This window comes from Amblyomma mixtum, chromosome 3 (genome assembly GCF_055824585.1).
Source record: "Amblyomma mixtum isolate Tamu chromosome 3, ASM5582458v1, whole genome shotgun sequence".
Taxonomy (NCBI): Eukaryota; Metazoa; Arthropoda; class Arachnida; order Ixodida; family Ixodidae; genus Amblyomma; species Amblyomma mixtum.
This window is the reverse complement of record NC_143014.1, coordinates 281284539-281299239: the sequence shown is the minus strand read 5'-3', so window position 1 is coordinate 281299239 and position 14701 is coordinate 281284539. Positions and strand designations below refer to the sequence as shown.

General features: G+C 46.1%; 1 pseudogene across 1 annotated transcript; it reads left to right on the top strand.

Annotated features, from left to right (window-relative positions):
• The first annotated feature begins 4115 nt into the window (after positions 1–4115).
• LOC149355030 (uncharacterized) lies at positions 4116–14433 on the top strand (annotated as a pseudogene). The gene is made up of 6 exons (XR_016289343.1): positions 4116–4233; positions 7553–7693; positions 8547–8662; positions 9657–9764; positions 10102–11378; positions 13561–14433. The product of XR_016289343.1 is annotated as an uncharacterized LOC149355030 (transcript).
• Positions 14434–14701: the final 268 nt, after the last annotated feature.

The following is a 14701-nucleotide window of genomic DNA, read 5'->3' as shown; positions in this document are numbered from 1 at the left end:
AATGCATAATTTCTGACGATCGTTGGCCAATACCGAGTTGCTGGTAAAAGTGATGACTGCGATACAAGCAAATTTCATCCCACAGCCGCTTTGGTGCTGCTGCTACTTGGTGCGGTTCGCCTACCGTCTGCTAGCTCCGTTGCTGAAGGCATTGTGGAAATCGAACATATCTTTTATTATGGGACGAGTTCGCAGTAAAGCGATGTGAATAGTAGGCCTTTTATTATAGCGCAGGCGACTTCCGAAGCGCCGTCAGCTGCGGTTTCAATGCGAAACCAGATAGGCCTAGCGACGACTAGGGCAGCCTGGGACCAGCGCGCAGTTCGTCGCGCAGCGTTGCCGCAGGCGGTGTCGTTGCCGAAAGATCCACTTTTGCACAGACATATTTTCGTTGCTCGAATCTAGGAAGCATCTTCTCTGGTATCATGGCTGTTTTGCATTTTCTTGTGCGAACGTGATGTACGCCGAGCATGCCGGCCGGCCTGCCAGCCTGGATCCCGTCTGCCGGCGTCATAAAAACGAGCTAAAGTGTGTTTTTGACGTAAATAATAAACCCTGGGATAAGAAATGTGAAAAATGTGTCATTTTTGAGGATCGCTGACCAATACTGAGCTGCTGGTAAATGTAACGACTGTGATACAAGCAATTTTCTTGCCACAACCGTCTCGCAGCTGCCGCTGGCCCGACGTGGGATCCGGCTCGCCTGGCGCCCGCTCGCTTCGGTGCTGAAGGAGTCGCGGAAAGTGACCATACTATTTTATTGTGAGATGATGCTGTTGACTGCAATGCGATGTGTAGAGTAAGCCTTTTATTATAGCTCAGGCGACTTCCGAAGCGCCGGCCGCTGCAGCTTCGATGCCAAAGAGGCAATAGGCCTAGCGACGACCACGGCAGCCAGGCAGCAGCAGAGCTCGTCGCCCGGAGCGCCCGCGAGCGGTGCCGTTGCCGAAAGCTCGCAACATAAGCAGGCATGCTTTGTCGCTGCTCGAGAAGTATTTCTGATAACAAGGCGATCTTGCCTTGTGATATTTGTACACCATCCCAAGCAGCGCTCAGGCATTGCTGCACGGCGGCGAAGTGCGACTGCGACACCGGTTGTGAGCGAAGCTTGGGTAGAGTGGCGTAGCGATGCTCACCGCTCCGTGTGTCCCTGCTTGTAGTGGGGCGGCAGTTCGCAAGCGACGATCGGTGCGGCGCGTTGGCCAAGTTTTTAAGGACACGCCGTTCAGAAATCGGGCGCTGAATCCTGACGACGACGACAGCTCGCTCACTTCCATCTTTCGGTAGACAGTGCCGAAGGGCAATATCTTGCCGGTCCCTGGCTTTGCAATCAATGACGCAGCACGGCCGATTCATTTCGATTGAGCATGCGACGGAGGTCACGAAAGAAATCAGTAGCGCGGTGACTGAACCGCACCTCGATATTCGATTCGACGGCGACGCCGGCGGAGTGACACAAGCGGTACGAGCAGACGACAACAATGTAAACCGGAAGTGCAGTACTAATTTCTGACACCGAACACACAATAACTGCGTAAACATGCATATAAACGACAACTCTGCTTGCTGAAATGCGAAATGTTTCCGAAAAGAGTAAGAGTGTGAAGTATCTAGAGCTTCTAGTTTGTTAAATGCGTGATTTCACGTTGGCACCGCGAACCAATCATAGCCCAGCACTTGTGACGTAAAGAGTACAAACTGACGTAATGAGTACGGATTCGGGCGGAAGTTCACCACCGCTGGTCGCCGCGAGGCTCGGGAGAGGTAGTTTTTGAAAATGTATTATAAATTATCTACTCGCCTTTGATGTATTGTACGCGGCATGAACGTTCAGTGGCCTACGCTCTACATAATGCAAGTATTTGTTTGCCAACCTCAGACACCCCTTTCAGGGACCCTTTAACATCACTTGAACATACAAGTAACTATAATCTTGGATGCATACCCTCACAGAGGCAGAAGATATACAAAGCAAACATTACAAGAAGAAAGCGTTCACCATGACGTATTTTTGAAACACTGTACTGGACAAATGTTTAGGGGAATCCCCCAAGTTGGAGTAGATTTGTAATAAGGGAGTAATTACTCATTGGCATCCACCTGAGCGCAGCCATATGGCTACAAAGGAAAGCTATACAGCTTTCTCAGAAACTTTGTAGTTAAAGAAAAATTCGTCCTGGTCCGGGGATCAAACCCGGGACCACCGCTTCACCGGAGCAGTCGCTCTACCAATTGAGCTAACCGGGACGGCAAGCTTATGGTAGGGCGAGAGCGAATTGATCAATAACTCGAAGTGGCAACAGTGTTGGTCAAATGTTTAGGGGAATCCCCCAAGGTGGAGTAGATTTGTAATAAGGGAGTAATTACTCATTGGCATCCACCTGAGCGCAGCCATACGGCTACAAAGGAAAGCTATACAGCTTTCTCAGAAACTTTGTAGTTAAAGAAAAATTCGTCCTGGTCCGGGGATCTAACCCGGGACCACCGCTTCACCGGAGCAGTCGCTCTACCAATTGAGCTAACCGGGACGGCAAGCTTATGGTAGGGCGAGAGCGAATTGATCAATTAGTGTTGGTCAAATGTTTAGAGGAATCCCCCAAGGTGGAGTAGATATATAATAAGGGTCATTGATCAATTGATCAATGAGCAGTAACATTGATACAAGAACAAATAATCGCAAGAGATACAGCATTAATTTAATGCTTTCAGTGAGTGCTATTTATAGCTCATGTCTTATGCAACATCTTTCTTGAAGATGCAAGTTTCAAGTCCTCATATGAGGCTAAGGTCAACAGTGCAAACACTACAAGAAAACAGGCATGCACTTCTGACTTCTGCTCTTTTTCAACACATAGCACACTGACACTACACATACCAGCAAGAACCTAAATTAAAAATTCTGGCATCATAAACATATCAGCATTTACAAAAGGTGAACATAAAGCTGTTTGAGTGCACGCAGCATAATTTATGGCAAAGAATAAGAAGCAGTTTCAGCAGATACCCTACTAGGGTCGGAAACAGCATTTCAAGAGACACTAGCCCTCATTTGACCATCATAGGAAATATCCTAGACTAGGAATGGTCTAACACCAGGGAGCAGTTCGGAAGTGACCACTACGTAATTCAAATGCAAATTAAACTTACAAGGTTCAGCACAATCCAGAGAAAGACAAAAATCACAGGTTGGAAAAAATTCCGAGAACAGTTGGAGAATGAAGCCGGAACAACTGTGATAACGGACATCGAAAAGTGGACCAAACGACTACGGGAGGTCCACAGAGGCAATACTATGCAGCTAGAGATCACCGATGAATTTCCACGGGCGGATAAACGATTGCTACATCTTTGAGAGGCTCGTAGGGGGCTGACGAAAAGATGGAACAAAAACATAACAGGAAATTGAGACTCAGAATAGCTCAAATCAATAAGGAGATAGAAGACCACACCGCAAACTTACTTAGAGATAATTGGCACCAAATTTGCAATGAACTAAATGGCAACTTGGGTAGCGCTATAACATGGGCGCTGCTCCGGCAGCTCATAGACCCGACAAAATCAGAGAGAAAACAGCAAAACGATAGATTGTATCACGCACAATTTTCAGGGAACGGATGCCCAGATTACAGATTTTCTTTGGTCCAGGTACGTCGGAAGCACGCAGGTGCCACCCTGCACCATGGTATATTCAAGGACAAGGAACTCGTAGCTGGATGTCCCGGTCCCGATAAAAGAATACAAGGTATATGTGGCTGCCAGGTCATTCACGAGGAACAACACCGGGAAAAGATCAAGTAACATATGCAATGATCAGAAACGTCAGTGATGACCAAATCGAAAGCCTGACCGAACTGATCAAGGAGCACTAGGAAAGCGGCACGGTCCCGGCGGAGTGGAAACACGCTGAGATTATCGCAATACTTAAACCAGGGAAAACACCCAGTTTAGCGAACCTTAGGCCAATATCACTAACTTCATGCCTTGGTAAACTATACGAGAAAATGGTCAAGACTAGACTGAGCAACTACATGGAGGACAACGGTCTGTTCCCGGATACCATGTTCGGGTTCAGAACGGGACTCTCCACGCAAGACGTGATGCTCCAGTTAAGAGACATGGTACTAAAACAAATATCGGGAACTCGAGAAAGCGTAATCTTGGCTGTAGACCTCAAGGGGGCCTTCTACAACATCAGCCATAACACCATTCTCGCAGAACTCTCGACAACAAACTGTGGGGAGAGGATCTTCGCATACATAAAGGCCTTCCTGTCTAACAGAACAGGGACGATCGGCATCAACAACATTAGGTCAGAAAAGAAGACGACGACAAACAGAGGGACACCACAAGGATCCATCATCTCACCTTTGCTCTTTAACATAGCAATGATTGGATAACTAGGAGACTGAAAAACATCAAAGATGTAGAACATTCAATTTATGCGGACGACATAACAGTGTGGACGACAAAAAGATCGACAGGAAACAAGCAAGAAATACTGCAAAGAGCGGCAGATGAGATCGGTCGATTTGCTTTATTTAGCGGGATGCAGTGCTCTCCAGAAAAATCAGAATTTATTAGACTTCGCAAAAACAAAGAGGACAGGGGAACGATAGAATTAAAGATAGATGGACAACCCGTAAGAAGGACAAATAAGCTTCGGATCTTGGGAATGTGGCTGCAGGAGAAAGGCAAATGGGACCATACCATCCAGCTCTTGGAACACTCCACGAAACAAGTATGCAGGATGTTAAACCGGATTACGAACAAGAGAAAAGGGGTGAAGGAGCGAGATGCGTTACGGATCACTTCTGTGCTCATCATACCGAGGATAACATAGGCGCTTCCGTACCTACAACCTAACAAAGGGGAAAAGAACAAAATGGAAACATGCATCAGAAAGGCGTATAAGCCAGCCTTAGGCGTCATGACCTGCGCTTCGACAGAAAAGCTAATGAACATTGGTGTGTACGGCACCTATGAGGAGCACAGCGAAACCATGCTCATTAAAAGAACAGCCGCTGGCCGCGCACTACTGCTAAAGCTAGGATACCTGGCAGAAGGCGAGGGCGAAGACAAGACAGACATTGACAGCCAAATTAGGAGCACTTTCTTGGTTAAACCAGTGCCCAGAAACATGGACCCGAAGACCCACGAAGGAAGATGGGTGGCGAGATCCTTAGAGTTGGACAGGTTCCTAAAGAAGAAACAGATGGTTCTGTATGTTGACGCGTCCAAGTACAGAACGAAGGAAAACGCTAGGGCGGTAGCAGTAGTGAACGCCTATGGGAAGATAATTACTGGTGCATCAGTGCGCACAAGGACAACACAAGCAGCGGAAGAGATCACAATAGCTCTAGCCCTGACTGAACCCCATCGGCAGGGACTGAGTTACTGGATAGCGACAGATTCTCAGGCTGCAGCGAGGGCATACAGAGATGGAAGGATCGGCCAAAAAGCCGCGAGGATTCTCTTCGAACAAAACCAACACAGACATGGATCAAACAACACAAACATTCAACACACCATCATTTGGGTCCCTGACACTGGGGTTGAGGGAAATCTCATGGCAGACATTGTTGTCCGAGGGTTCACGAACTGGAGGGCGGGTTTGCCGGTCGAACCCTTCAGCACGCCAAAATCTTAAGGGGAGGCAATGAAGGCGTTGCTGGGAGCACGCAAGAAGTACTCGGCTCCGGCGGATATCCTCAACAGAGAGCAGGCCACCACGCTCAGACGACTACAAACAGACACCTACCCAAGAAGAGCCATGTATCATAAAATGTGGCTGAACAGATACGCGAAAGAGTTCCTGGGGTGTGGGGGCTACATCACAACGTACCATGCCACCTGGGGCTGTGAAAAAAGCCCTTTACTACCAAAGGTAAATAGCCCTAGTCTAGAGCAGTGGGAGGCCCTCCTGGCTGACTCCGACCCGAGCACACAGCTTATGCTGGTGACGAAGGCCAAGGCAGTGGTGGAGGCCAACGTGATCCTGGACTAGGGAAGACCGACCACTGAAGCTCCACATCTATCTATCCCCAACCCCCTACTCCCTAACTCTTCATTTTGGGACAATAAATGTTTTTACTACTACTACTACCTGCTTGGGGCCTCTTAAAGGGCCATGTGTTCGTGATCTCGGAAGTCGTCATCACGGCTATTTCATGATAAAGTTCACCTAAAAAACTTGCCCAGGGAGGTCCCGGTATTGAAGTATTAACCGTGTAACATGCGCGTTACTGGTAGTGATATTTTCTTGGTGAAAATAGCCTGAACATGAACCTGAGTAATTTATGAACTCGCAAAAAAACGAAAAATTCGCGTATAAAATGCATCTTTGTATAGGATGCACTAGCAAGATGTTTGAAAAAAAGCCAAGTCTTATACACCGGAAAACACGGTATTCCAGTGAAAGTTGATGTCATGTGCAAATGGGTGGTGCTACATAATATAGCCCTACCAACTTGCGCTGCGCTTTCAATCCTGTGCAGATGTAAATCTTCCCGAGCAAGAAATTTGCCTTGGGAAAGCCACGCGTGCCAGTTATTCTTTTTTATAATAAAAGCTGGAAAAATAAAAGCATTATGGTAATGACATTCCCCCTCTCCCCAATTCACACCCTCGAAGGGGCACCTTAAAGTATCAGCGAGGACAACTTCTTCCAACTTTTGCTGTTGGGAAAAATCAACTGTATGGTGCTTTCTGGGTATGCTGATGTTTGTCCAGCAGCCAAAGATTCATGTATTGCTGATAAAGTTGTATTTAAAAGTTATTCCTGAGCCCGATTCAAACTCGTAACGCTACGCAGTTACAGTGTGCATAAAGTGTGAATCACGCTGTGAACAAACGATGAAAGAGCAGGTAAAGTTGTTTGGTTTATTAGAGTTTAACGTCCCAAAGTGACTCATTCTCTGAGGGACACCATAATGAAGGGCTCCGGAAATTTTGACCTTCTGAAATTCTTTAATGTGCACTGACATTGCACAGTACACATGCTTCTAGAATTTCGCCTTCATTGAAATTCGACCGCCACGGCCGGAATCGAACCCGCGCCTTTCTGGTCAGCAGCCGAGCGCCATAACCACTGAGTCGCCGCGACGGGGTGCATGTAAAGTTGTGGTGTTGTTGCAACCAAAGGGGACAGAAGTGAAATAAATATTTGGAGGTTAAAAAGAGGGCACAGACCCCACATGATGTAATTGTGTTAATGAAAATTTGGACTAGGGCCTTGCAGCAAGACCTGTGCTGCGGAGACTGCTGTTTTCCTGACCAGCATTTTTAGCTGTTGTCAACTTTGGCTATTTAGTTCCGCCCTTATAACACTGCTGTGGAATGGGCAAGACCTTTTCATGTGTGATGACCTCTGGTGGCTTGGGAAGCTGGACATAAAATGAAGCTGCATACCATAGCTGTCATCTTGGACAGAATTTTATGCAACTTTAAATAGCATTCACACGATAGTAATCTGAGATATTCTTATGTGATGTTTGCATCAGTTTTACATAGTTTAGCATTTAAATGCTGCTGTTTGTGTGCCATTCTCTCACAGGTGACATCAAAATTACGTACAACATGAAAAGGCGACCGGGCATGTGCTCGTTCGTGTTGCGGCCACGAGGGGACAACTGCAAGTGGGATCCAAAGAGAGCCAAACTTGCTGAAGAGCCGACCGGCAAGTTCAGGGACTATGGTATGACTAGCCATGCATTGTCTCATGGGCTGACAGTCTTGTTTCCTTTGCAGATTTCTTGAAAGCCATGGGATCTGTGTTCACTTCTGATAAAAATTTACCACTTCCTTTCTCCTCATGTGGAATGTTTCAGTGTAAAAGAGCGTACATTGTTGGGCTAGTCGGTCAATCATGGTGAATACAAGGGGGGGGGGTACTGCGCACAAAAAGACAAGGACAAGAACACTGCTCTTGTTGTGTTATCTTCTTGTCCTTGTCTTTTTGTGCGCAGTACCCCCCTTGTATTCAGCGTAAAAATGTGCTTAAATCGGAGCTCACTGTGAGCATGCGGTGCCTGACAGCCAGTGAATTGGCTCAGCAGAACAAGGTATATGTCTCACGTGTTTCATGTGTTGGGTGTTTTTGTGTGTGTACACAGGCTGTCAGTTGAATTTCATATAACTAAGCTGATCAAGGGTAACTGGACTTTATGCTTTAGTTCATGAATTAAACAAATTTCTTTTTGCGAAACTTATCGATGAGAAAGGTCTCCTCATGAGTAATTATTTTGGCTTTGATTTGTTTTCGAGTTCCATGGAATCAAGGCTTACTAAGTAAGTAAACCCTTGGGCTCAATGAATCACCGGTTTCAAATTCCTGTTCATAGGCTCACTGAATTGTCTGGATCCAAACTTACTTGTGCTCACTTAAACTTTCAGTGGTTCACATGCTCATACACCTGTAGGAACCTTACTCTGAATGTGCTTTTTGGCGCTTGCTACTCTAGCAGTGCTTGCATGCATACACACAGTGCCCACAGGCAGCTGTGGTATCGAGAGCAGCCTCCTTATAGCACTTGCTTGTTTCGCTGAAGGTTCAGAACACCCAGACGTCCGAGAACAACAGTCAACGGGGAATCAGCGGCTACTTGAAGCCTGCTGTTGTGCCCAGACCAAACACGCCCGAGGAAAAGGCAGCACTGAAGTGGCTGTGAGCATTATTTTTCTTTCTAACTTCTTATTTTACCATGGGTAGAACTGCTGTTATGTCATGATGGCACCTAAGATGAGTTTAGGCCGGACTGAATGGGAAACGAGCAAGCTGCAACATTAAAAATACATCTCTGTTGCACCAACATGTAATACAGAAATAAAGGCATGTGGTGCCGTCATTTTCCACTTTGTATGCAAAGCCTGCCTGCCTGCATAAAAACTTCAGTGTTGTAGCCGATTTAGGTGCTCTCTCCACACTACAAAAAAACTGATCATTAAAGGTCCATAGACACCTGATTGGTATGCGTGTTTTCTTCTTTCAAATCATGCGTTAGACATTAGAATGCATCGATCACCACGTGGTATTTGCCCATGACCGCTAAATAATTCATAATTGAATTTCTTCTCTCATGCTGTTTCGGTTTCAGTTTTATCAACCAAACGATGGCTGTGACGTATAGTTTAACTTTAGGTCGCATGATGCGCAGAAAAGCTGCAGTATAAACGCTGATACGTAGTTTTAAGTCACCACAGCACCTAAAACAGCCTGCTTCAAGATCTAGAATTATAACAAATGTTGTGTGAGTAATTACATTGTCGTTTTTTCCGTACCACCCATGACCTAATGTTCGGCTGCACATCTCGGCCATCATTGAGTTGATGAAACCGAAGCAGTGTCACTAAAAATTTAATGATAAATTATTTAGCAGTCTTAGGTGAATACCACGGGGTGCTCCGTGTATAAGAATGTGTAATGCATCATTTGAAAGAAGAAATCATGCAAGGAAGGATGTGCTGTTTATAGTCCTTTAGGGCGAAGAGTATCTGTCATTCATTGTTCTAAAAAGAATGTGCCCCAGCAGCACGGCTAATCGGCCCACTATTGGGGAGTGATGACAGTTATTTAAAAAAAAAGCAGGTTGACATATTATATTTAAGTGAGTAGAGGAATTTCTTTAGTGAATTCTCATTTTTGTTGCGTTCTGCTCTAGGTGATTGCATGCTGCCATTCCATTGACTTCGTAGGTTGGATCGCAGGGAGACGAAAAAACGGCAGCTCAGCAGTTCAGACTCGGAAAGCAATAGTGCAAGTGAAAAATGTAAGCTGGCCAGATTCTTTTTTACAACCTCTGGGGAGTGGTGTCATGCTTATACTTTTGATGTTGAATTTGTCTTTGACTTTTGATGTTGTCGGGTGATGTTAGCTTGGTCTTATTGAGGGATGTAATGCATAGAGTTTAGATGTTGTTGAGGTTATAAAAGTGGTTGAGTTCATCTGAAAAAGCTTAAAAGCTATAAAGATTACGGTGTTAAAGCTCTGGTCTGCTTTTGGAGGTTTGCACATTTGACAGGAAAAGATGCAGGCCAAAATAAAGCTTGTAACATGTTGACAAACACATGTTACTGCATATTTGCTTTCCTTTCCCATTTTCATAGCTTTGTGAAGTTTTCAAGCCTTTGGAGCACCATGACAGAAGACTTGCGCCATCTGCTCGCACAGAGAAATCGAAAGAATCCAAAGCAGAAGAAAACGTAAAAAAATTTGCTTCACTCTCGCAGCCAGTGTTAGAAAAGCACGCTTCTCAAGCCTCAGCTCACCAAGAAGCCAGAATCTCAGCCACTCGGGCCTGCAAGCCCACAGGTTCTTCTCGGGGCAGCAGTCCGTCAGTTCAGCCTGGCTGGACCCACCAGGATAGGCCGGATCCACCCAAGGAGAGCAGCAAGTCCAAGACATCGTCTCACCAAGACAAAGAGAAAGCAAAGGGCCACAACCCGGGCTCATCATCTCGCAGCAGTAGTCGCTCGTCCCGTCACAGAGAGCACAAGTCCCGGTCTGACCACAAAGAGTCGCGCAAGCGGGACGCAATGTCTCACAGTCACAAGACAGAGTTGGAGAAGGAGTCATCGTCGAAGCCTAGTCGGAGTGGGAAGGAGAAAGAATCTGCACAAGAGTTAAGCAGGCATCGTGACAAGCGGCACTCTCCAACAAGGAAGACGCACAAGGAAGAGAAGTCGTCGTCATCGAAAAGGACCCAAGAGCACAGGGATCGAGAGGAGAAGCCAAAAGCGGCCAAACCAAAAGTGGCGAATTTAAAAAGCTATTAACCGACTGTGGAATCAGTGACTCGAATGACTCTGACAAAGGCACTTCGGCAAAGAACCAACGAGACAAAACTTTCCGTCGGTCTCCAGACTCCACACAGCTAGTGGACATTAGGCCCATGCCGCATACTTCAAAGAACGATGGCGCTGCAAAGAGGGAAAGTCTGGATCACTTCCAGAGCAAGAAGGAGGCATCGCGAGCCTTGTCGATGGCCTCCAAGAGGCAGAAAGAGACTGACAACGTCTTGTGCAAGAGCTTGTTTCTCGACGACGAGGAGAGCAATGATGCTGACGGGAAGGACAGAGAAGAAGGCTCCAAGTCACCTGCAATCGAAGAGGACACGCCAGCTGCCAGTGTGTTGAAGAAAGCGCCACCAAGTTTGCCTAGGACGGATGTGTACGAGCCAACCCCAGTGACAAAACTGGCAGCGGAGGATGACGCTGAAGGACGCCCATCTTCGAAGCCGGCAGCCCTGAGTGCTCTTTTGGACGAAGAAGTTTCCAAGCTGATGCACACGCCACCACATAGAGATTCTTACGTTCCCTCCTACCCGCAAACGCCAATGAGGTCTGAAGCCTTCTCATACAACCCAGCGTCTCCAAAGAGACAGGTTGGTGATTTTAATGTTCAAGCTTCACAAGGAGCGAAGAAGAAGCTTTTATTGTCTGGTCACACTGCCTGCATTGGTATTCCAAAGAAGTGTTTTGTTTAGTAAGTGAGAAAAAGTTGAATATTGAAATGAGTTCTACTTGTCAGAATATTGGCTACTGTATAGTGGACATCTCCTTGCCTGTTTTGTCATTGCAAGTGACACTGAATTGCAGTTAAATTTGGAGCTCTCAGAAGCTCAGCTGTGGATTAGATTAGAGCAGTTTGTTCTCTTTAACCTGCAGAGATTTTACTGATTAATCGCTCATATGTTCAACTACAGATTACAAGGAAACAATTGCCTTATTTACTTTGCAGAAGCCTTTCAGCTGTTCATCCCTCTTCGGTGTTGGCATGGGCATTTTGCTCATTTTGTTTTTTGCGGTTACAGTGTAAGTGCAGTGTAGCTGAAGAGCGCCTTCACAACAAAAATGTCTTGAGGGTGATTCTGTCGCTTTTTTTAACAGCGCACATTTAGGAGATTGCAGTAGAACCCCAGTTATGCAACCTCCATTTTTGTAATGAATGAGTGTAGGCCTGGCATGCCTTTTGAAGAGGCGGCGCATTACAAGGCAAGGTTATACGACACATAATTACATACATGCCACCTCATACAATTGGTGGGAACTGTCTGGAATGAAAGAGATAACAATTTTCTGCAGTGGAAAATTTTAGCATAGTGTACACTATGCTTATTACACTGCTTATTACAACCGGCAGCCGCCAATACATGTCCACAGATGCCCTCGAAGCACCAGGTGCATGTGATTCTAGCATGCACCAGGTCTTTCAGAGCTATGTGTGCATATTCATTCACAGTCTATGTAGCTCGCTCTTCCCTGGCCTGGCTTTTTGCTCCCAATGGAGGCATGTTGGAAATTAACTATACTTAGAGGAGTCTAGGTGAATCAGATCATAGTGCTGATGGCAGGCTGGTAACAAGGTTAGCCTGTTTATGGTAAGTGTGACTAGTTCTAAAGCACTTTTCACTGCGTTGTTACTGCAGACCACGTTAGGCCTGGTGACACCAAGCGAACAGTGCGCTACAAAACAACCATCGCCATGCGGGTGGCATGTCGCTTTAGGAAGTGCGTGGACGACTTGCATGCATTCTTATTTAATTTTGGCGTAGCAAGTGAACATTATGATAACATTTTTTTCCTTTCTGTTGCGAATTGCTAGTACAGGTTCGAGGCAAATGATCAAAATGACGTATTTCTGTCTTGGTCATACTGTATCTTGCGAAATGTCTTCAAAGATTCAGAGCAGCTATTTTTTTTGCCCATTGTAGAAAGCTTCGATTTCGATGCACATACATCTCCTACTTATTGCGCAATGAAGCGCACACCAGTGCCGTGTTGATGCCGAAACGCCTCAGCATGCTTTCGTCACAGTACAAAAATGAGGGCACTGTTGTGATACTCTGAGGAAAAAATTATTAATGGACAGAATACCAGCTGCATTTTTTATTGTACGGCAGTTTTCCGCACGCTCCTGAAAGTCGTATAATCAAGGTATCACTGTTTGTATTGCAGTAAACCACTGCATCCTTAAAAAAGGTGTTTGTTCAGCACACTTTTGTGTTTTGAAACAAATGTATCAAAGGACAAAAACAATTGTGGCCCCTGTATGTCACTGGTGTAAGAAACAGCCATTGTACGTGATCGCTCTAGCTGCCTTGCGTCTGTTGCTTCTGCTCGGTTAACATAAGTGGCCATGTTGCCCCAAAACTGATATTTAGCTACTTTGATGTGCTGGAGAATAAATTTTTCAGGGCTGCACATTTCATTTATGACCACTATAAAGCTCTCCAGAGTATGAATTTTCTTGCTTTTAAACTTTCTGCAAATCGCACTTCATCAGCATTATCACTGTACTTGTGGCTTCTTGCATCGCTTCCAGGCCAAATTTGGATCGCATTGGCCATAGTCATAGTATGCTTTGGCGTCTGACACAAGGTGGTTGCAATGAAATCGCAGAGCCCGAAGGTCAGTTCAATGTCAAATCTACACGCTGACTGAAACACGAGTTTCTGCATTGAATAGAGCCATCGCTCTGAAAGAAGCTCACTATTTTGAATCCCTGCTTTCGTGTCTTCCTTTGCATGGTAAAGTGCTTTTCTGCATTACTGCTGTTACATGCAGGATGACAAATGCAAGAAGAAGGATGCAGGCCACGTCTACATTCCATCAAGCATTGGGCCATCAAGCGCAGTGCGGCCTTCGCGTGGGCGCTACGAGGAGTATGTCCCTGAGGCCGTCAACCGGACAGCACGGCATCAGCAGTCAACTGTAGATTACGTCCCAACATACATCCCGACGCCAAAGAGGGAGATCAACGCCGATGTATCAATAACAACTTACTCCTCACAGCAGCCCGACGATAGGAGCACTGCTGAAGGCTCCCTTTCTTGCAGAACTTCCGGTGTGGAGCAGGAGATTCGGAACGCCAGGTATCCAAGCTCTCGGCAAACACAGTTCTAGGCGTTCCCTCAGAACCTGTGAGTGTCCTCTGTGGTGTCTTGTTGCATGAACTGAACTTGTGGAGATGTACTCCACTCAGCGCCGGGTGTCAGCCTTCCTGTCCTGATGCACTGATTGCTGAGAATGTGTGCGATTTAGTGCACGGTGGCACTAAGGATGTGTACTCTTAACTTTTCGAAGGGAGAGGTAATTTATTTACAAATGGAGGCAGTAAGGTCAGCCTGAGACATGATCCTCTGGCCTGCTGCTATGCTGTGCGGAAACAGAGCGGAAAGGAAGTGGGTTATGATGGACAGCCGTAATGGATGGAGGAGAGGTATAAACATACGAAACTGTATTGGCTGGTGGGCCTGCCCACAGATGTCAGTTTTCATCTGTGCTGTGTAAGGGTAGCATTAAAGTGAGAACAGCCTGCAAAGCATTGCGAGCGTCTAGCCAAGCACACTATGAGGCTTTCTCTGTCATAAAAAAAAACGTTAGAGATCAATGTGGCACCCGCATTGGAGAAATGCATAAGCATTGGCGATACCTTATGGATACCTAATCGATACCACAATTAATTGTTGTACTTAATCAAGTTGCATCAATTGCCCATCTCAGTTTTCAAACTTCGTGCTGCGCTTCATTTTCAAATTTGGCTCCACGCATTGCTCCGCCCACACTTCCGGTCACGTGGTGCCACACTTCTGGCGTTTTCAAATTTGGCGTCACTTTTGCTCTGGTCCCGCGCACTTTTTGGGCATGTCTGGCTCTAATTAATTAACTAATAACCAGCCTCAACTCCTAATTTCCTGTACGAGAT